Source organism: Anticarsia gemmatalis, chromosome 10 (genome assembly GCF_050436995.1).
Source record: "Anticarsia gemmatalis isolate Benzon Research Colony breed Stoneville strain chromosome 10, ilAntGemm2 primary, whole genome shotgun sequence".
Lineage (NCBI taxonomy): Eukaryota > Metazoa > Arthropoda > Insecta > Lepidoptera > Erebidae > Anticarsia > Anticarsia gemmatalis.
In genome coordinates, this window is record NC_134754.1 from 8,145,045 (window position 1) to 8,168,632 (window position 23,588).

The 23,588-nt window shown below is 33.6% G+C and overlaps 1 protein-coding gene across 1 annotated transcript in view; it reads left to right on the forward strand.

The window, feature by feature from the left end:
* Nucleotides 1-7,599: 7,599 nt before the first annotated feature.
* LOC142975939 (trace amine-associated receptor 1) overlaps nucleotides 7,600-23,588 on the forward strand; it is a 58,489-nt gene continuing 42,500 nt past the window's right edge. The window contains exon 1 of the mRNA XM_076119103.1: nucleotides 7,600-7,829. The gene's annotated coding sequence lies outside the window, so the exon portion shown is untranslated. The remainder of the gene's footprint in view (nucleotides 7,830-23,588) is intronic.

Sequence of the window (23,588 nt, forward strand, 5' to 3'; positions counted from 1 at the left end):
TTGTGAAATGGATTCGCAACGCCATCTATGGTATCTCTAGGGAAACGCAGGTCCGAAAGATTTCTACGTATTTTTTTCAATTTTCTAAAAATCTATGAAAAATTATGCGATAAAAAGTATCCTAGAGACTGCTCCACTACTTATTCTATGCATATAGCAAATTTCAGTGCGTTCTATCCGGTAGTTTTTACGTGATAGCGACACATACAGACGGAGGACAGACAGACAGACAGACAGAAAAGAAAATTATAAATTGCAGATTCGGTATCAGTATCCGTTACTAAACATCCCCCATTGGTTTTTTTTTAAATATATTCAATGTACAGAATTGACCTCTCTACAGATTTATTATAAGTATAGATATAGATTTACTAACTCCTCGAAGCACGAATGTCTCAAATAAGGTAAACCTCTTGTTACCGTCCTTACCCGTATTCCATCGATGTTACGGACATTGATTAATACGTTTACCCCACTGTAAAGGCGACTGACGGTAATTAGTCTGAGATATCGTTTTATCTTGCTACTGATATCGGCAACTGAATTCATAGGCAATGCATTGAAGCGATGGGACAAACTTATGGTACGGATCATCATAGTTTAACTAGCAGTCGGATTTATATTGTGTTTTGTTTATTGATTATAATGAACAAGGTGTTATTAATCAAATTCTAATGATTCTGAAATGTATGTTGTTAAAAAAAATACTTTTTAAACAGAAATTCGAAACATAGTAGCAGAAGAGTACCTGAATATTACCAAATCAATTAAAAGACGTTTTCTTTATTCACTGAAACCAAAATATTCAGGAGTTGACTAATTTTGCTTCTGAAATATTTTTTAAGGTGAAAAAAAAATTCGACGTTCAGAAATCCCGGGAAACACAAACTTACTTTCAAAGCTAGCGATGCAGCTCTTCTAATGCTTTTATGATTATATTGGTTTTTAAACAAACACCTGTATTATTTATTTTTCCGTTTACTTGACCAGAAGTTCAATCCGATGTACTGTAGGACTATGGCACATTATCACAATATAGTGATAACTATTGTTATGCATTAGATCCGCATTGGGTTTCGCGGTTTCTCCGTGTCCCCACAGGAAACAGGTGCGATATTATGCATTTACCAGAGCGGGCACGATTGAATATTAATGGCAAATTGTGAAACTGATTGAAACTAACATGTGCGTCTAATAATACATTACTACTAACAAGATCATTAAACTTTCAGATGATGACACATTAGAAATGTATATTTTTTAACTTCTTGTACAGTAATAAATATATACCCTACTGTTTGACATTAATTTAATTTGACGGTTTCGTGGTTCCCACCGCTAACATTGCGGTGCTAGGTCGAAGGTTGTAATTGTACAATCTACAAATAGTTTTCTCCCGTTGCACTTTTTGTAATTCTTGTAAAAATGTCATGTCATGGAACGCGATGTGCAAATTTTATTGTGAAAGTTGTATTATGCAAAAGGAACTTTTTAATAAATTAACAGAAATTCTAATTAATCCTTTATTTTGTAGACTTTTCACAGATATCGTCGCATATAATGTATAATTTCGAAGCGAATGCCATGAATGTTGAGACAAGCACGTCTACGAGAGGGTTGATTATTCATTCGAATGTAATAAGATTACATTACTTTGTCCCATCAACAAAGCAACAAAGTAACGAGCTAAAACTTATTGTTATTATACAATAATAAATTCACCAAGAAATCAAAGTAAGCGCCAACAAGAAAAGCGCGAAACAAACAAGTTGAGGCGACAATCCGTATTGTTTATGTTTCATATTTGAAATAATTACGAATTATTTGAACCTTACACGAACAGTGCGGCTCTGCTTACGAAAAACTTTATTTTAACCCTCAGGGGAGTTTTAGAGAATAAAACCAGTAGTCTAGATTTTTCCGGAATTTCCACTTTCCCCCAACAGCATATTTTAATCAAAATATTTCTGCTGCGTAAGGATTGTTTTTCCTAAAAAATACTCTATACTTATTACATTGCGGTCTTTAACTTAACCTTTGCAAAATTTCTATAAAATTGTTTCAGTAGTTAACTGACAAAAACGAAAAGCCTTCCAGACCGACAGATAGACAGACAGACTTAACATTTATAATGTCAGTATGAAATTTCAAAATTTAACAATACTTGGAATTCGTTAAAAAGATAAACAAAAGATATAAAAGGAAAGGCTAATAAGTTTTATTGACGTCCTTTATGATGTATTTAAAATTCATTGGCTGTAAATTGTTTGATTACAGCTTTTTAATTACTTACAAATTGGCTTTTCTGATCTCGTTAAAACTCATGTAAAATGCGTGTTATTAAACTGTTGGTCTTTTCGTAATTTCGTTTTAATTAACTTTTAATCGTATCGGAATTTTTCTTGATAGCTTTTTTGCACGTCTTGTAGTTAAATGAAGACTTAAACTATTATTAGTGTTCATTTAAATTTTATGAATTAAAACATTTATTTTTATAGCTATAAAAAAATGAATGTAAAATTAAAGTCTGCTTCAGAGCCTGTTAAAATGTAGCTGAACAAAATGGTTAAAAAGTATTTGATTATATTCAATATTGTTCTCGGAAAGCTTAACATAGAGTGTTTGAAAATCCATATTAGTCTAACAGATTTACTGAATTCGATGAAATTGTCCCGATAGCTTAAAATTCAATAAAACCCTGATTCGAACTGCCAAAATTCTAATATGGCATTTTTTCATAATTAATTATACGATTATGTATACGATTCCACATTTCAAACTTAGTATATATGAAAAGAGTAATATTATTGTGTCATCTTGTATCTTAAAAATGAAAAACACGTAAAAATTTAACTGCTTCATCTGCATAAAAATAAAACTTGAATGTAGGAATACTGACATATTTTTGGTCGTATTATTATGTGGAGATCCAATTTTTCATAATAATATGTGACACAGTTGAAGTATTTTCGTATGTAACCACGGAACCTGTCAGTCACGTAGGTCTACAATTTATTTAACTTTTGTACTGAGGTGAATTTCTACGACTTTTTCTGTTATGAATATTTAAACGAAATTATTATTTATTATTACTTATTAATGTATACTGTCAGCGAGCGTAAGTTTCTTGTCAAATGACGTGGCTATACAATGACGTAATCATTATTACGTATTCTTGAAGTAAGGCTTTGAATACATAAGATTATTTTCTAAGGTAAGTTCATACCAAGTAGATGTTTTGTTTTAAGTTTTAGGTGTAAATTGAGGCTGAGTAAAAAAATGATGAATAATAAAAGCTAACAGTACATTGAACAATAAAACTACTACTTATGCTAGTCATAAGTACACTTAAAATATTTATACACGTAGGAAAAAAAATATAAACCTTTCGATTATACAATAAAATACTGATTACAATTTTAGATACACAATGCTTATTATAATATACAACTAAGCAGTTTAATCGTTCCAGCACAATTTTGTTCTTAATCCAATTATCCAAGCCCTCATTTGACTTCCCGTAGGAGCTTACGTAGTTCAAAGATAAGGGATGCTGATTTACATAAAACAATTATTAATTATATCTCATGGGACCCACCCATTACGTTTGAATACCAAACATAGGTACTATTGCACATGTTCAATTGATTGTCATGCTAATTTTATTAATTTAGACGATGTATTCATACATTCGGCCTGTTGTAATCGTAACACAATTGGCTAAGTTTAATTTTAATATGTTTTTGTAGTCGGCTTGATAGAGGTAGAATCGTCTTCATATGGGATTTAGGGTTAAGAAGCCGTGTGTACCGCCACGTTTAGAATAGCGCCGTTTGAATCAATAAATCGTGTTATTGAAGCTTTAATACACGTATTAATTGTTGTTTACAATACAATACACATTGCCATATTGTGTCATTAACCGAGATAGCAAATAATTGTAATAATTGTGTTAAACTAATCCTCAGCCATTATAACTATATTAATTACAACGAGCTACATTGTGATTATAAGCCTACATTTATTTAACAAACTTATTTAAAATCAACAAAATCGACCCAGAGTATCGACATTAATTACAAACGATAACTAAATTCTCTACATCACTATTTTACACACTAATTTTCGTTATGAATGCCAACTACAATCCACGAAATTAATATTCAACCGAAATACGGACAGTTCAATTTTAAACTCTTTCAACTTTGGCCATTATTCATGGAGGCACCATGTTTCAAACTCGGCGTGTCAGTGGTCCATACAAAAAGTTCCACGGAAAATATGAGCTGGGTAATAAGAGAAATGTAAAATGGTTGGTGAAACAGCGAATTATACATTTGCCTTCCTTTTAGTCAAACAAATTCGTGCGTTTGCAAACACATTTTCGGTTTACATCGTTGTTTTTGCTAGTGCTAACATTGCTATGTGGCGTTTCGTGATTTTACTTTGAATATCTAGACTAACAAATTCTGCTTTTTCTCTGAACGCAGACGATTCAGCAAGTCTTTGAAAGTCGCACGAAAATAATAGTTGCGTAAGAATTTTTTGTATCATTTCGTCTCGTTAACTTGATATTATTTCGTGAACTTGTTGCAAATGATAAGTACGACCTTTAAGTTGAAATTTTTTACATGATATTACACAATGTTAAGACAAGTCTGTAACGATTTTGACAAAGTTAGTTAGTCAAGTAGATAATCTGTATTTACAAATCAATTTAAATCAATCTATATTTTGATTGGTTCTGTTTTAGAAAACACACGCCAAATGTGGTGAATTCAAAACAGAAATGAACATTACAACTCGCAAAATACAATTAGCTTACAGATTTGCGGGTAGATATGAGCAAATAATGAACACCGTGATTGTGGTATCGGTCTATTGGAAGCCGAATCTGTTGCATAAATCATTTGTGAGAGCAAACTGTGGTTAACCTCGTTAGGACACTGATTTATTATTGAATTAATCTGCACGTTACATAGTTATTTTTTCTTCTTTTACTTCGTTTTGAATAAAATTAAAGCTTATTCTCATTGTCATTGAAGAAGATTGTAAATGTAATGAAATATGCTGTAGTTACTTCGTTATTCTTTTTTTAAATACAGCTGGAGCGTTCGTTTTGTAGAATATAAAAGCTTATTTAAGCTGTGATTATTAATTGAAGTAGTTCGAATTGTTATAATAATAATGTATTAGTTCGCAAATGTAGTTTTTATACTGTTCTTAGATTTTTTTGTTCTAATATAGCGGTAACGTTCGTGTTAAATAATATTGAAGCTTATATTTAAGCTGCGTGTAGTGTGTGTTATTGAAGTGGTAGATTTAAATTATTATAATACTTAAGTATATGTCACTGAAATAATAGTGTACTTTATTATTAAATAATTTGATGAAAATTAGTTAAATTTCAATACAGTTTCTTTTATTTTTTCCCAGCTAATTTATAGTTCACTAGCTGACCCGCGCAACTTCGCTTGCGTCACATAAGAGAGAATGGGTCAGAATTTTCCACGTTTTTGTAACACTTTTTTACTGTTACTCTGCTCCTATTGGTCGTAGCGTGATGATATAAAATAATATGTCTTTTTTCACGAAAAATATTCTTAAAATTATTTATATCTCTTAATATAACGAAGTCGCGCTAAGGCATATCCGCCATTAAAACAGTTGCCATGACAACGGAATTTTGTTAATTTCATGTCATTATAATGGATTATTCCCGACTTCGTTCGCCATCTGAATTTTCCCGGGAAATGGGTCATTTTCCCGGGGTAAAAAGTAGCCTATGTCCTTTCTCGGGTATCAAAATATCTCCATACCAAATTTCATGTAAATTGGTTCAGTAGTTTAGGCGTGATTGAGTAGCAGACAGACAGACAGACAGACAGACAGACAGACAGACAGACAGACAGACAGACAGACAGACAGAGTTACTTTCGCATTTATAATATTAGTATGGATGTGGTATACTTAGAAAGTGTGTGTGTAGTTTCTGATTTCAAGTAATTAACACTTTATACAGTATCCAAAAAGTAAGGATCTGTTATAACATTCCGATGTGATTTTTACGTTTGCATAAAAAAAATTTTGAACCAAGTACGAAAAAGGTCTTTAAAATAAATTCACGGAAATAAATTTACTTCAGGTTTAGTGTGCCAAGGTTAATCCCTTATGAAAATACCACTTTAAACCGCTAATACGATAATACATACGGCACTTACTTGATTCCTTGTAAGTTAACCTCCGGATTATTGAGGCAACTCGATATATTAAAGGATAAGCCAATTATCTATAATTAAACTGCAAAATCCAATTATATTTAATTAGGTTAATCTGTCTCAAAAGTTTTATTCACGTAAGCGTTTGTTATATTTAGACACGTGACGTAATTATATTAATATAGATTTAGAAAATAGTTTTTTTGTTTGTAGACGTCACTATTTCCTTTTATTTCTCCTGATGAGACCAAAAAGTTAAATAAGATAATATAAGCTGCTTAAAAGCATCGGGCTCAAACTTCAAAGAGAGAACAACATAAGTCAAACATCCAGAATGCCAAGTATTTTTAAATCGGGCTTATTCCCAGAGGTCTACGACTCTATTGTATCCACAAAGTATCACATACAAAACAATAGAGATTTCTAAAATCGCGTGGGTATATTTTCTGCCACAGTTTCTGAGTTTTTTTGTGAAAGAATCCAAAATAAATGTCGTATAATAACACCACAGCTAGGCGCTCCGAGGCAGTAAATATAAATATTCCATTATACGTCTGAAAACACTATCCCACAGGTTGAAAAGGCACTTCGCGATACTGTTGACCTTTTCTTCAACCAATACAAAGTAATAGTTTCACATAATATTTTCACCAACCACCGAGCCGTATAAAATAATTGCGACATTAGTTTGCCAGTAAAGGAAAAACTGACATCGTATATTTTATAAGAACGCGTCCCCTCAAGATTCACATCTTCGTATATCGCCCTTGATATGAGAAAGAATCGATTTCAATAGAGCCTATTGTTTTTTAGGAGGGCCTATACAACCTGTCAACCTTGGCTGTAAAAGCTTGTGACTTCACATAACACGGGAGGTAATCAAAACCGCGGCTATATACATAGCTATATTATCGCACGTGTCAAATTGGTCTTATAGATATCTAATAGATGTGTATTTTAATTGTATAAATGTTTTAATGAAGTGTACAATAAAATAAACACCAATAAAGGTATGTTTTCTAATAAAATAATAAAAAAACACTTTTTTATTTTCACAGAATTATCTTACCAGTAATTAAAAATTCGCAAATGTGTTAAGTGCACAGTAAATACATCACAACTTGTAAAAGTAGTGTGGAGGAAGCTTTGTACTGAAAAAAAAAGGAATATTCACAGTATTCAACGTTTTAAGCTGCAACTTTGAGGTGGTAGTGATAGTTACAGTGAATATAGAAATAGCCACGGCAAGTCCCGTAATCAGCTTAGCGCAAGCACTATTGGAGTTTATCTTCACGGCAGCGGGTGGCTCTCCGCAGGGGCCGTCAAATATTTCAGATTTTCAGCTTCAGTACTATTCAGTCTTCACTGAGACGTTACGGGGGTTGGACGTGCGCGCGGTCCCATTGCATCCACCTCACTCCATACGAAAAACATCTTCAGTATTCAAATCGAAGTTCGCTTATACGTTCTACTTCATAGACACATAGTTGTGTTTGAGTTTTAAGTGGACTTCAAACTTTTGTTCCAACTTTTTTTTAGGTCAAAATTTCAGTGTTGCTAAAGTGCTGGTGCCGAGTTAATGAATGTTGACGGTGTTGACAGATGAGCGTGGTAAGTGGTAATGGCAGATTACACAGTGATTTATACGGGATCCACCATGCCAATTAGTGGCCTTCCGCCTTTAGTGTCTTTACGTCTTTCTACTAATTACACCCGAACTGTATCAAACTACTTTGAGGGTAACGCGTGCTTTGAATTGATGTCACTATGAAGAGGTCTTAATAAACTACCGTTCTAAAAACGAATAACAAAATACATTGAAGCGGGGAAACGAATTGCGACATCAAAATTGGACAATTCGCGTTCCGTTCAGGAAAGATAACGAAATAAAACTTTGTTCGAACTTTCATCCGAAGGGTTCCGTACACTCGAGTGATTCGTCAACGTAACAAAGTAAAATGCCGAGATTGACAGAGAGAAATTTTCCGACTAATTTTTCACTTTAATCACAATGGAGACGTTTGTTAGCGGCATTTTAATTCGCTTTCTTATTTCAACTCCCGTTTGAATAATCAAATTTATTATCCTGTTCCAGTTACGAATGAAGTATTTAAATGACTTAACAAAATATCTTTGATCATAACTTCTTTGAAATCATCACTCATTAACGTTGGACCACTTAAAGTAACGAGAGAGGAGCAAATGCGGTTTTTAATAATTATTTATTAGAATAAACCGATCCTAATGGTATTGTACTAAGTATCTTTTTATTTCGCACAATTTAATTTCCAACCTCAGTCTAGGGAAAATAAAAGCAATGTGCAGTTAAGATCACGCGGGCTCCACCCTTAAACCTTACCGTAATTGCTAACCTTATGAGATATACTCTCACTTTTAACTTAACCGATAACTTTTACAAGCCGCTTAATATTAAAGAATATCTTGTGGTAATGAGGTACACAAAGAAAAATATTTCAGTAGAACTGAATGGCTGTACAAGTAGCGACTTTTCCTCCAATGATTGGAACCCAATCAAAGATATAAAAAGAATCCAGAATGAGAAATCTAGAAATACAATCCATGACTTCGTTATAACAACGCTTTGATATTTCTCTCACAGCCAAATAATTGGTTTAACTTTTCTTTGGCGTTTGCCACTCTCGGTGAAAGGTTCTCCTTAAAGCAATTTTCTGTTCCGAAATATCATGAAATGTTTCCCGAAGACAATAGATGCTGTTAAATCTTACTTTATTGGAAGTATCGACGAAACATATAAAACTATATTGATCAGTTCAATATTATATTTTGTACGACACTAAAGAAAGAATAAGGGGGAATTGAATACTGCGTGTACAATTTTCCTTGCGTATTTTGATTCGATAGCTGTATTGACTTGGCTGTGAATAGGCTTGTATTCTGTGAACAACTTTTGCAAATGGTATTATGAGAATTCTGCTAAAAATAGAATTGCTTCTCTTTCTGCGTGGGTGTCTTGCAGACGGCTATGTGATTATACAGGGGTAAAATACTCATGTGACTGTTTTTAATAGCTATTTTAGCTATTCATACAGATTTTCATAGTGCTTAAATGTTTGCTTGATATAGCTCTGAGCTGAGATATATAAATCTCTCAATAGACATGGTTAAAATCGTTTCTCCCGAAAATATCAAAAGGCAGTGTCTGCAAAAACAAACTAATAAATACAACTAATTATGCATTGAGACCAAAACACGTCCATTAAAAAGAAGAAAATAGTAGAAGTATTCGGAATGGTAAGCAGTAAAAACTACGTCTCTGAATCTTACCCAACAGTCGAATATTAATTAAAATCAGAATCATAATTTTGCAATTCTATCCGATGTCTCACAAATTTCTTCACTAGTGGTCTTTGCATTACAAGTCATTCTACGTGTAGTACGGTGACTTCATAATTTAACTACAGTCATATTTTCTCTTCTCCAACACGTAATGTACTTACTACACTTAGCTGTGAACAGGTATTTCACTTACACCTTCATACATTTCAACGTGACTATTTTAGCGATGTGGCTCCTTCATTTGTAGCTTGTAGCCCGGGCTGTGGGCGGAGATCATTAGTGAGCATTTAGGTGCCAGAGAATTGCGTTTAACGAATGAATTTACAGGATAGCCGTTTCTTTCCTCTCGTACCTTGATTTAAATCTTACTGTGGTTCGATTAAACTTTGGGTCTGTTTAATTGATTTCGATTTCGGTGCACGAACAGACTGAGGTGTAATTAAATTCTTTTGACTGGAATATTCGTTGAGGTTCTGAATAAATTAAAAGTTGCTATAAGGTTTAATATTTTCCTTCCGATTCACTGGAGTAATAAATTAAACACCTTGATTTTTATAATTTTCTAACCATAGTTATTTGGTAACGGCTATAGTTAGCGATCATCGTTCAGTCTGTGACTGATATTCAAATAATCGTTAAGATTGATCTGGTAGAATAATTCGGTCGATAAATTAAACTGGTATTTGGTTACATAGCCGAGATAATCTAGTTTACTGTCCTGTAATTCATAAGTAACATAAAACCTTCAAATCAATGTAACAATCCAACTAAACAATTTACACACGCGAGACCGTAACATCCAAATCAAATTACACTCGTGATTTCGTGGAACAAGTAGTTATTCCATTTGAAAATTATTATAGCTTTTAGGTCAGACAACAATAACGTAAAAGCATATTAATATGATTATGCTAACGTTATAACGTTACGTGTCAAATAATAATTTAAATGAGAATCTGTCTTCACATAGCGTTAAATCAGCAAACGTTGAATAAATTTGCTTTTCGATTCCGACAGATCTTAGTTGAGATGCCCCAGTAAAGAATTTATTTGATTAAAATTTGGCATTTGTTCATATCCTCAGAGGTCTGCGTCAATGGGGAAATTTCAGTCAGAAAAGAAGTATAATAATAAAATATCCGAGAATATTGGAACAATAAATACATTTCTCAATTAAAACTCGGCACAGCGGAAATTTTGTGTGGGGGCTTCGCAATTTGGAGCTCTGTGCAGAGTCGTGTGGTAGAAAAATAAAATGGAGACAATAAAAAGGCAGGCAACAAATCACGGTGGAGGATGCGTAAACATCGTAGTGAGGGTCGCTGAACAATGTTCTTTGCGAACTATTACGGGAATTAACCGCGGACTAACCGATGTCGGTTGTACATTTAACGTAAACGAGCGTTTTTACATCGGTTTTACGAACCGAAATGTTGGACAGTTTCCATGCTGATATGGGTCCGAAAAATGATGTGCACTTTAGAAACGAGGTTTTTGTGAACGGCAAAAAACGGGAAGCTGGTGACGTGTGGTGAAATGTTGCTTTATTTTTTTCGTATTTTTTCGCCTTTTCACTGCAGCGATAAGTTTTCTGTGCTCGTTTAGGTATCTCTTAGTATCGTTGGCGTTCAATCCGTTCTATAGAAGTAGCCTGGCTTACAGATCAGATAGAAGCGATTTTTCTAGTATTTCACAATGCCCGAGGAGAATGTAAGACTTGACTTATCTCTGCGTAATCCCCAAAGGAATGGACAGAGGTTTATATCGTCGTGTAGCTTGCCAATGGCGGTCTTAGATCTCAATGTAAGAACCAACTCCAGTTATAGTGCTAAGAGAAAAGTATATATCTATTCAGAGCCTCGAATCTCTAGTAAAACCGTTGGGAGGCTGACGACAGTATTCGGAATTAAAATGTGTTTCCATTAATTTCTTCTAGAGGTTTCATTCGCTATTCAAAGGAGGATTTTATTAGTGACCCGACTAAAGCTTTACGTAAATGGTTTTCTTTGTTTTTGAACCAAATAATTATCGGTAACTTGTATAATCCCGCTTTGTTGTTAAGCTTCTTAAACACAGTGGATAAAACCGTTAATTACAAGCACGTTTCAGTTTCAAGCTGATGTTTTGTAACGTTTTAAACGGAAATTAATTTTCATCTTATCTACTTATTAAATTCTATATTACTTTGATCGTGTCTGGTTGCTTCGTGTTCGTATTTCACTGGTAATGGCTTTGATTCATGTATGAACTTATTATTTATATTGTTTTCAATTCTATGTTTTATGTTTGGCTGTAGGTAATCGCTTCTCTGTGATAACTGGATTATTTTGTTTTAGTGTTATGATCATAGTGCATCATAAACCAGTAGACTAGTGTCCACAATAAACATGTCGACTCTGATTAAAATGGTTTGCATTATTTCATTTTAATACAGATAACACTAATCTTTTTGATTACTATTTGATTTTTAATAAGTGTTAGTTAGATACCTCAGTCATCTTTGTTGGACGATAAAATAATAACTTAAAGATAAAATAAAAGATAAAAATATTTATTTCTGTCCAAGCTTACAATGTGGAACTCTTATTTTGTGTGGAAATAAAACTGCCCGAGTGGCTGAAATTAATGTCGATTTTGCGTAAAGTTTTGCCGTAATGTATAAGTTAAAAGTATGGAACACAATGTTAACATATTTATGCTTACGATTGTATAATTGAAATAAAGGAATACCATCAAACAATGCATCTAGAGTCCCGCATGTATTTGCTAGAGTAGCCAACATAAGCCTCTTCACAATATCAAGTTGATTAAAAGCGCAGCAACGAACAGTAGACCGAGTTTAAAGGATTTCGGGTTTGTTATCTGATAACTTCCTCAAGTTTAATCATATTTCAGGTTTTAGCGTCTATTAAAATCCTTGGGATATTTAAGCGGCTTATGTGTCGTGCGTTTTTTATATAGGCTTGAAGCTCAATTCATGTACTTTTTGTTTCTGGAAACAAAGGCGAAACTTAGCGTAATTTTTCATGTACCAAAAAAAATACAGTGCACTTTATCACACCTAAACTAAGCTGTTGCCGGTTCAGTCATGCATTGAATTGCTGCTGCTGCCATGTATCAGGTTCAATCCAGTCTAAGCCGCACAAAGTATCAATAAGTACTTTTGTTTAGAAAATCAGTTCAGTAATTCAGGTTTAGCTCTGTTAGGCAATAATATACGCGTCGACGTAAAATAGAATAGGACTTTAGTTCCGAAGCGCTGTTTCAAGACATCAACGTCTTTAGTTCAAACGTATAAAACGACAGTTCAAGTAAAATGTGTTCAACCTTAGTAAAGTGATACTCCTACGACACAACTCACTCGTCTGTACCCCTGCACTATGTACTCATGTACAGTCATGAGCAAAAATGTCTTTATAATAATATTTTACATACATAAAATCCTTCGCCTTTTTCCCATGGGGAGACTAGAAAACACCAATTGTTACAGTCCTTATAATCTTATTTTTCATCGCATTCGCATCCATACATCTTCTCATACAAGACCGCTGGTTATGAGAACTACGCACCTGAACTTTTTGCAAGACACCACCCATATTCATAAGACATTTTAATCAAAGAAAACAGTAAAATGACAACCATTCATTAACTTTTACGTAGTTCTACAATAACTGTTAATAATTTACTGATGACGAATAGCAATAACAAATCTGAGTTCCATACAAAAAAGTGCGTTAAAAATGTGACAGTGTGTGGTGTCTATACAAATTGCTGTTCCTGATTGTACGTTCTTAGATCTAAGACCCACAGTAGGCAGCAATTAAGGCTCGCTCAGATTGTTATTTACTGGTATTATACGCAACATACCAACGCGATTAGAAATGTTACAATAAATTTAACGTTTCCTCCCACTGCGTGCTTTGAAATCGTATCACGTTTATTATCCCGTGTAAATCGCACTCCGTTTGAATTTAGACCTGTAATCATTCGTGCTTTACTTTAAATAAATCTTTCGGGCTCGTGATGTAATCATTGATTACCGTATAACTTATCGAATTAAAGTTTCAGTGCGAGGAGATTAAATAAACTTTACGTTCGACAATTCTATAATAGGCTTTTCGAAGTATCACTACATATTGATTTATTATTTTTGGTTTTAATTATTTCTGTTACATAATGTTTGTGACGCCTGCAGTAGTAGACAAAGTTGTAGGTAGCAGATTTATTCATATTTTAAATTGCTCGCATGTAATAACGGTTGAGTTCATAGTTAATTCCTGATACCATGTTCCAAGTTGTTGTTGTTATAATTACAGGAAAAATGTGTTATTCGATTGTTGTAGAATCTAATAACACATTTTTAACTCTTTATCCAAGAATATCCGCGTATAACTCGTGATTAGATGTCATATACGCTACGCAGATCTGGTTATGATTTTTATGTATTTAATCCCTTTCATTCAAAGAGGATGCTGATTTATTATTGAACACTAGTAAAATGTTAATAGGTTAATGATAATCGGATTACACAAAATGTGACAGTTAATTTTATTGTTTTGGCATTCATTCGCGTGCAGCCGATAAGAGCTGTTATAAATAGGATAGATGAGAGATTATTGACATGAACACAGTATTAAATTAAAGTGTTTTTTAACAAAGGACAAACATTTATATCGATTTGCCTTGCTGTTTGAGTGAGAGATAGTAGTAGACAAATGAAATGTAAATTAAACAATCAATTCTAGACTTATGGAATAAACTAACAAAGAGGTTCTATTTCATTAAAATATTTTTGGAACATGTTATTTGATTTTATACACATAAAATACTAAATGGTTATTTAATTTTTTTTTAGTAATCTAAATATCTGCTCGACGAAAAGCACATTATAACAAAGTATACTATCGTAATATGCTTTTCCTAGAAACTGTATAATAAAATAGTTATTTTTAGTTTGATTAACTCTAGCCTAGTAAAATACACGTACAGATTATTATTCACAGTTGCGTAACGTTAATAATTAACGAGTACTATCTACCTCATTATGACTCCCAAGAGATTTGTTAGGATCGTCCATTTGTATTTGAGAAGGTATTGTGGCAAAGTTGAGGTGCTAATGACAAGTATAAATTAAACCTAACTAATAGTATTTAATATCGGATTCATTACTTAAACAGCCCATATCAAAAAAAAAATCCTTTGAATGTCGGTCAACCTAGTGTCAAATTTGCTCAAGACGCTCTATGCTAAAGCCCTTTACATGATTTATTCTATTAAGAAATGTTTCTGAACAGTATACATTTTTAAGCTTGTAACTCCGCTGTTGAGCTAGGATCTCTTCCCTAACGAGGAGGGAAACTCATATACATAATATCATATCATTTGTTTTTTTATTCTCATAATGAAACCAGCTACTAACACTACGTTTAAATTAATATGAATAGGAAATATCCTATTTCTGTTAAATTCTACAGGAAAACGTACTCAATTTCAAATAAATGCAAATTGAAACAAATCTCAATTATGGGACTGTCAACCTTTATGCAGATCAAGAGGATATCCCTTAAGTTTGATACATTTAAACTTTGCAGGCCAAAACCTTATTCAAATGTTATACAATTATACTTGTTCAAAATATTTTTATCCTAAGACTAAAATATACACTTAGAAAGCCATTATAATAAGCTAGATAGATAGATTCTATGTTTGAATTAATTCTTTACGTAGGAACGTAAAAATTTTTGGTATTACATTCGTAATAATCGCTAGGTACCTACAGCAAAATCGATATCAAAATCATGACAAGACCGATGGTCAATTTTGAGACACTATTAGCAAGACCAGTAATGTGTAATATGCGTTCAAAGCTAAGTTTTGCTAAACAAGTGAGTTCATTAAAATCTAGGGCGTCTTTATTTTTGACACATAAATCATCCATAGGTACTATACTAGCTGTCTTCACTTCGGGTTGAGAAATCCTAAAAAGGGTAATAAATTGTCTTTTATTGCTCGCGAGTAACGTGACTGAGCTATTTTTTCTACTGATGTCTTTTTATGGGCACGATGACGTTCTTTAGCTTTCGGCCTTAATGTATAGCGAATGGTAGGAAGTGATTTCTGACTAAATTTGACAACCCAATTTTCATCTAGTTTTCTTAATTTCTAATAATGTCCTCTTAGAAATAAAAAAGGTTAAAGCACAACCCATAACACCCTATAGGTATTTCATCAACTTGTGAAACAAATATTTAGTAAATGTGTATACAACTTAGGTTCCTTTATCAACGAAATGTGACTTGCAAAATCAATATGTTTATAGTGTGAATTAAAATAGTATTACTGAAACAATTGCTACAGTGACTCGTATATTAACAATTATGCCATAAATGTGTGTTGCATTGGCATACCATTATCGATATTGTGCCATCGCTTTGACTAAATGTTTACACAACCATACCACTGCAATATCAGTGATTAGTCAATGCGATATGGATAGATAAGATTCGAAGTTAATCTAGACTAAATATGCTACAGGCATATCGGTTACTTTGTATGTAAGAAGCCTGCTAACAGACCAATTCCTGTGTTCAAATTTTACTTAAAAGAAAAATCTGTGCATGTAACTTTATCAATCGCTTTAAAATAAGATGGGCTTGCTTATCACATCTCCAAGAATTGATATGTATAAAAGCAATAGAGAAGAAAACGGATCTTCACAAAAAAATTGCCAACATCCAGATCTTTTCAGCCCTACTGAATAAAATAGTTCCTAAAATGTTGGTAACAGGATAAGCCTGGAATAAGTAGGAGCATCTATTATCGCACCACATACGAAGCCGTTCAGTGGGAGCGAGCGAGGAACAAATCCCCGTGGCCGGGATAATCTCACAGATTCGAGTCTGGATATAGATGAAACAATATCGGTTCAACTTAGTTTCCAATCGAGCTGAGAGTTTAGCCATCGTCATTTGTTTTTGTATGCGGGACTTAGGGCAATGAACGATCAGTAGGGTCGATGAAGCCTAGCACAGTGATTTCCAGGTTTCAAAGGCATTATTTGATACAAAACTACAAAATGTTAATTTCGGTTGCTCATGGGTATATAATAATATGAAGTTCTTATAAATTGTACTCATTATAGTAATAAGTTTTTATAACGTTAAATATTTCTATTATTATACAGTGTTCTTTATATTACTTTATATTTTAATGCAACTGTTACAATTCTATCTAAAGAATGATCTTTTCATGAATCCGGTTACTTATACCAGATTACTTATTCATAATTTTCAATTAAAACATCAGATTGTACCTTATTCCCCATTCGAGAGTTTCTTCATTAAAATGGTAATTGCTATTCTAATACTTTGACTTCTGGGAATGTAATATTTCTTTTTTAATTTTGTAGCGATTTCCTTCAGGTAATTTATTTTTATGAGATTGTGATACACTCGATGTTCTACAGAAATCTTATGTTTTTTAGGCAAGTGGTAAGACGAAGTAGTGGTAAAATGAATCCCCAAAACATTAAAAAAAATACACACGTCCCCAAAATATTTAAAAAATACTTTAAGTTCATTTTCTAGCAACAATATTGTTATAATAATAAAAGGTTGACCAAAAACCCTTTTTGTCGTTACTTACGATTACTTTGTTCTGGTCCTAAGTTAGTATTTCTCGTGGAATAAATAGGGCTTAAACAGGGATCTCGACCCTCATCCGGTAGTCTGTCAATCTACTTGTCAATGCCAGAATCTGTTGAGAACACAAAATATTGTTGAGAACCTCTACATTTCAACAATATTCGTTATGAAACGTTTTAAGAATATAGCATCTATAAAGCAAATAAGAAGCTATAAAATGGGTGAATAAAATAATGTGCTTACTTGGTACGGCTTTCTAGAATACCAAAGAAGGTCTAATCTAAGAGCGGTTGGAAAAATATTTTTAAAAATGTTTTGGGATTTTAATTTGACCTATATGGATGTGAATGAGGCAAGGGAAGTTTGTAAGGATCTTTCAAAGTAGCGTTCTCTGATCTCTACCTACCCTTGTCGGAAAATTGTGTTATTTTATGTGTGTATATTTCTAACATTTGTATTGTGGTTTTCGTTTTCTTTATAGAACGCATGCTCGTTCTGCAAAAAGACAGTACATTAGTAAAGTGTTAGTCTTTTTCAGGAATTTGGTTCCGTCTGTTGAGAAAACATTTCCATTAGTGATAATATTTTATTGTTGTTTACTTCCTAGTATTACCTCAGAGAGCTAGCTTTAAAAGTAAAGTAATGAATTCCAAGCAAAACTTATGATATTTATGAATAAGCATTTAATAATAACTAACTACTCGTATTAATAGCACTTAAGCAGTTTCATAACTGCTTCTCTATTCTCTGTGTTTTGCACTGAAAGTTTCTTAGAACTGCGCTCAGTATTCCTTAGAAACTAATTTCTATAACGCTAATAAACTATGAGGGAACAGTGGGTTGTATTACACAACTGAGTGAGAAATAAACACCAGCTTTGGTCCTCTCCTGTTTTAGTCGTGTTCCAACCAATTTTGCTACACGTTTTGTTAAAGTGGAAATGAATAAAATGTGAACAAAATATCTTTTGTGGCTACAAAATATAATCTCTATCTATCATGTCGTTGTTGAATCATGTTTATATGTAATAAATATACATCTAAGAAGTACACAATTAAAATAGTAGAAGCACAGCATCTTAGGAAAGATCTTATTATGGAAGGGAGAAAAGTACATAAATATTACTTACACCTTTATTATTACACAATTTCTTTATCATAATTTGCACGATGGTCAGAAAAGTACAACAAACTACATACATACATAAAATCATGCCTTATGCCCATAGGAATAGATAGTACTCGTAACCGGCGATTTCGTACTACAAGATGTATGGAGCAAGGGAAATTTCTAAGCATCGTACCAAGTGACATTCTTTGGTCTCTACCTAGCCTACCATACAGCAAATACCATATCAAAAACAAAAAATATTTTACACACCCCATACAACGAAGGCACCAAAACAAACAAGTACGTAAATCTAACATAGCTTACTACAAAATGGTTTGTTTGCAGACAGGTGTGGTTCTAATGACTACCATTAGTTACTCGTATTCGACGCGTGGAGTCGACTGTATGGTAATAGCGACACCTAATTACTGTTTCACTGCAAGATAAGTGATTAAGCCGTACTCAACGATCGAGAGGAATTCCGCTGGAGAATTTGATATTGGAGTTTTGTTTTCGGGAATGAATTCGTTAGGGAGTTATTGAGTAGAAGTAAGGTTATAATGTTCTGTTAGTTGTATCACAAGCATTAGAAGTATTGCAAAATGTTGGTGTACGTAGTAGAGTTCAGTTAAGATAAGATTTCCCACAAGACAAACAAAAATTAGGAAGATTCCGGTACACTTATTTGTGAAACATCAAGAAAAAATATAAAACTTTTCTTTTTATGTAAAAGGCCTCTCTCGTATCCCCCGGGTATTACTTGCAACCAAACAACATAAATTCTTATTAAAACTCTCCAAACACCCAAATATTAATCTTGTACAAAACTTGCCTAGTCAAATATTAAGGGAGGAGCGAACAATCTATTTTTATCATTCCAACATCAAAATGGAAATGATCCGCGAAACTTTTTAATTAAAGACGCCCCGAGCACACCTCGCGAATACCAAAGCACTTCAATTTAAACCCAGTTTAGACGTACCCTCCGTTCTAATCTAGGAACGCGCTAGCGCCAACGAACGCTCTGGTTTCTTCTACTTCTTGACTCTCCAAACTGACGTGTAGGTCCACTCGCTTTGATATATTTATTTAGTACAACAGCTGTCAGCTGTGAACTTTCACCCGCACGAAGCGGTTTAGTTTTAGAAAAATGGGGCGCGGAATTGTTACAAAATATGTTTTGCCATTTTTCCGTCTAGCGCGGTATTGAAATTGCGCAATTTGTTCTAGGGTTTCTAACTTGTCTTGTACCTATTCGTCTTTCTAGAGCCGTTTACTCACAGACGCTCGTGATTTTGAAGTATAATAAATACTGTACGATTCGTATGCTTGTGAGATTTAGTAATTCCATCTTTAGTTAATCCGTTTTATTTTCTAAAGTAGTACGATCATTAGAAAGTACCTTGAAAATTGGTTTATTACTATGACAAACAATACAAAATATTTTGTATCCATAGTCTATATATTACTCATACAAAAAGTTACCTGTAGACGATCAAGGTGTAAAATTATTACTAAATCGGGCGAGTAGACTTTGCCTGCGATAAAAGCTTGTAGATTTTGGGGTAACAAACGTAGTCCTCAAACATCGTATATCATAAAATCTCTGGCAAAAAGCCTACTTTCTCCAAAACTCATGTCCTCGCGCTAAACATAGTTAATTTGTGAGACACGATTTAATTAACACGAACACACTTATTTAGCATGAAATTTTCATAACTCTGGCAAGTTATTAGGCGTTGCGTCACGTTCCTCTACGTCTCTTTGTGACAATACATTCGTGTTGATTTCGCCGAGGTGTGCGCAGATTTACCCGCTTTTAATTAAGCCTAAGTTTGTTCAGCCCTAATATATTATAGTAATAATGTTTATAATTCCCCTTTACGTCTCTAGCGGGTGAAGAATTAAATTAAGGTGGAATTAACGGATGTAAATTATAAATACGAGTGTTGTAACATGTTTGTCTAGCATTGAAGCGTTGTCAGGAATGTTTGAATATCCTTGGCTGTTATTATTCTTCGGTTTATGTAGAAATAACATCTTCATCTATCTGTATTTGTACCTCAAATTTGGTGGTTATATTCTCACCCTACAAGTGAGTAATCACATACTTGTAACGACTGAAAAAGTCAGTTGAGTCGTAATCTGTCCGTTACGTGGGCAGTAAGCTTGTTAAAACAAATAAGTCTAAAAACCATTGTCGACAATTCCCACTCAACCAGCAAACTTAAACAGGAATATTTAAGATAAATTGTCCAAACTTTACCCACTTTGACCAACATCGAGATCCTTCAAAACTTCGCCCGGCTATTCCCATGAGTGCCCGGGATGAACCCGTCAGTGTTGTACACTAACTATGAGTGAAACACAAAGGAACAACTTTGCAGTCGTTTAGACGAGATTTAATGGAATATGACACTTTGACATCTATACATTGTGAAGCGTTAAAGGGAGGTGCTGCTTTGTGTTAAAACTCTTTCGAAGCGCGAGCGCTATCAACATAAGTGCTCTTACTGTATGTGATTGTTAATAAGTAGTTATTGAAACTAGAGGCAGGAATTTTACGCTTTTTCAATGCACGAGTTAGTAGAAGGAACTTTGTTAGAGCTACAAAGCAGTGTACTCGATTGCCTTCTTTTATAAGGATATGATGGTGAGCTCTTAATTAAGTCACATTCCAGTCTTTAAAAAATGATCATTCTTGCAGCGCTGTTATCAAGTGCCTACTGGCTTTTTGTTCATCTGTTTTGTCAAATGTGTGTCCCTCTGCTGGGCAAAGGCCTCTTCTTTTTCCCTCAGAAATTCCCTGTCTTGTGGAATGTCCCTTTACTCTGTCTTCCTAATAGTTATCCATTTAAACTTAAGATCTTAAATCATAACTGAGAACTTCTTCTTGTTTGCACTTACCTACTCATAGCATTACGGGACTGGTCACACCAACACTCCAATCTGCCTTTTCAAATCAAAATTAATGTGCATTTTGATATAGAGCTGCAGCAGTATCTGGCACCTATTCAATAGAATAAGTTATTACTGTCTTCGTTCACGCTTCAAAGAACACGTTATGTTACAATGTTGACTGTAAGTTGAATATCAATGAAATGCGTGTCGATTCAGAATTATTCGGATGCTAGTCTTACTATTGACTATGAAACGGTTTCGCTTTGTATATGATAATATAAAGGATATATGGATGCTGTCGAATCCAAAGAGTAGAGTGAAGTATTCTATGTAATATTTATACTCCATTTTCACCGTAAAATGTTACTATGCCCAACGTGTATTTTAGAAGCCAGTTATGTAAGATTTCGTGTGAAAACAAGACAATTTTTATCATCAATTATCTAGCAGCTTCAAATTCCATGTTTTCTTTTGATATTGTACAGAGGTATAAGGAAAACTTTGTAGCTACAAGTACTTAACATCACTCAATTTTGAGTAATAACTTTGTAATAATAATAAATTAATTTGTGACGACAGAAAATTCGAAATTACTTTCCTATAGCACTTAAAACTGCCCAAACTCCAATTTACACCTGTTTAAAGATAATTTCGGAGTGATAACAGGTACGGTTCGTAGATAGGTTCTTAAAAATTTATGACCAAAATGAATGCGGTTAGGGTCGGACCGTGATTTTCACCGTTTAGCTGGGATTGTTCCCCATTAGTAGGGACCTCTAATGGACCAGACCCTCGCGTAATACGTACCTTTTAAGGACAAGACAAATGAATGCCCCATGTGTGCTAACGTCTTTATTTTCCGCGGAAACACATTTTTCGATAGACTCACTAAAATTAGATTTGCGTTTGAATTCCTTCTATAGGAAGGTTGGTAATGGATTTTTATTACTTCCTCCTTTCTGTAGCTATTTTCCTTGTGCGAATATATAAAAATAAAGTTTTTATGTAACTAGAAAAGTAATATTCTTATCACTATAGTAATTTGTCGTATTCGTTATACCTCTACATTGCGAAATTGGTTTTGGAAACTTACTTAGTGCCTTATACTTCGCGCTGTACATACCTAATATCTTGTTTAATTATTCTCTCAGGAACTGTTCGTATCGAAAATTACTCTGACACCGATACATTACGACATCAAAGGCGAATAATTGGACGAGCAAATTGTAGATCCATTGCTCCGAACAATATCTTAAAAGCTTCCAAACATGGGATTCCATAAGTCCGGGATAGAATTAATTCAAATAAATAGTCTATTCAAAGTCGAAACACAGTTAAGCTTCAATAATGAGGTCCTTTAAAATGGGCGACCTTTTGAATATCTGAAATAGCTGTGGAAGCGAGACGGATTCCAGAAGACGTGCCGCCCTGTACGTGCCACATTCACTAACCCACCCTATTTTACTCAATTACGAAATAATTTTACCTTCCATCGACCTATTTATAGTTCCGTTGCTTTGAATAGAAAGATTTATTCAAAAGAGTTTGCGAGTTTTCTGTATTGTGTGATGTGACGTAAAGTGTAGGGTACCGATTTGACATGTCACTGATATTTCTACGTATTAGAAGTAGTTTGGACAAACTGCCGTACATACTTATATTATTCCGTGATGTTACAGTTTTAGTTACCGACATGACCTTTCAAGCCGTTTGAAGCCCTTTAAATGTACAATTAAAGACTTAGTACTACATAATTAGAGTGAATTGGATAAAATTATTAACGAGACATCAAACTTTGAAATACTATACACCAAGTTCTTTTTTACTATGTGTAAAGATCCAGAACACAATACAAAAATGAAAACCCATAACTCTTATACGTTTTATTCTTAAACTTAGTGCAACAGTGTATTCATTCTTAAATAACACTGCCAAAATGTGTGTCAAACTTCTATATCTTCGACAAATTCCTGGCATAGAGCTAGTGTATTCTTTTTATCTCGACCGCTTAGTTTTATTCTAGATCCGACCAAAGTTTGAGTTCAATGGCACGGTATGAAGAGCTTATGCCACTGTGTATGTATTAGCAAGGGCTAGTGTCCCAAACTGACCTTCCCTTAATTGACACTCGCGTTGACGAGGAAAGATAAGCAGATTATGCGACTTTTTTCCTCCGTTCGAACATTGGACACGAACATGTTATTAATTTGGGAAAAAGGCCACTTTTGTCTTCCTTTTTTGACGTAAATATACATTTTGCTTTTGGTGAAGCTGTTTTGTTATTAATTAAATGGTTCAGGATGTAAAAATATTGCATTTTTTTATGTACAATATGTCGAATTTTTATGTATATCATGTTGAATAAGTTCAATATTTTCTAGTTGCTTTGAGGTGAATT